This window comes from Rhincodon typus, chromosome 9 (assembly GCF_021869965.1).
Source record: "Rhincodon typus isolate 14 chromosome 9, sRhiTyp1.1, whole genome shotgun sequence".
NCBI classification, from domain to species: Eukaryota; Metazoa; Chordata; class Chondrichthyes; order Orectolobiformes; family Rhincodontidae; genus Rhincodon; species Rhincodon typus.
The window spans coordinates 90,195,558-90,196,838 of record NC_063340.1 but is presented as its reverse complement, the minus strand read 5'-3'; positions in this window follow the sequence as shown (position 1 = coordinate 90,196,838).

The following is a 1,281-nucleotide window of genomic DNA, read 5'->3' as shown; positions in this document are numbered from 1 at the left end:
GCCGATGTGGCCTCCTCCACATCGGGGAAACCAAACGGAGGCTTGCGGACCGCTTTGTGGAACACCTGTGCTCGGTTCGCGACAAACGACTGCACCTCCCAGTCGCGAACCATTTCAACTCCCCCTCCCACTCCTTGGACGACATGTCCATCCTGGGCCTCCTGCAGTGCCACGACGATGCCACCCGCAGGTTGCAGGAACAGCAACTCATATTTCACTTGGGAACCCTGCAGCCCAGTGGTATCAATGCGGATTTCGCAAGCTTCAAAATCTCCCCTCCCCCGACCGCATCCCAAAACCAGCCCAGCTCATCCCCACCTCCCTAACCTGTACTTCCTCCCACCTATCCACTCCTCCCACCTCAAACCCCACTCCCATATTCGACCTACTAGCCTCATCCCGCCTCTTTGACCTGTCCATCCTCCCTGGACTGACCTATCCCCTCCCTAACTCCCCACCTACACTCACCTTTACTGGCTCCATTCCCGCCTCTTTGACCTATCTGTCTCCTCTCCACCTATCTTCTCCTTTATCCATCTTCTATCTGCCTCCCCCTCTCTCCCTGTTTATTTCAGAAACCCCTTCCCCTTCCAATTTCTGAAGAAGGGTCTAGACCCGAAACGTCAGCTTTCCTGCTCCTCTGATGCTGCTTGGCCTGCTGTGTTCATCCAGCTCTACACCTTGTTATCTCATAATTTAGAGCTTGCTGGAGATGGAAGCTGTAAACACGAAACAGACACTTAAAAACACTCTAACACACACACAAACTACTGTTATTTCTGCATGGTCCTAGGCATATACAACCTACAACATGCAGGCTCAGCAACATTAAGGCCAACTCCAAAGCACATTCCTTTCCAGATTGATAATGTACCCCTCGATACTGGGACATGGTAGCTTTGTCATTCTGCAAGGATGTGATTAAATAGATGAGATTAAGAAGCCTCCTTTCTCAGACCATACACCAGTCTTCTGAGCTGGAAATTTTAAAATCTCATCAAACTGGCAGATTTCCCATGTTTTCCTGTTCATTCTAATGACTATTGCTATAACTAACAGCATTGAAGTATATATCCGCAGCAGGAATGGCAGATTCAGTCGCACTTTCTCTGTTTTTGGGTTGACCTTATCCCATGGGATTGCTGGTCACAGCAGGGCAATTGGAAGAAAATAGTATGGCCTGGTGAGAGGTCACAGACTTGAAATGTATTCTCTGCTTTTCTCTCCACAGATCCTGCCAGACCTGCTGAGTTTCTCCTGCACTTTCTGTGTTCTTTTGTA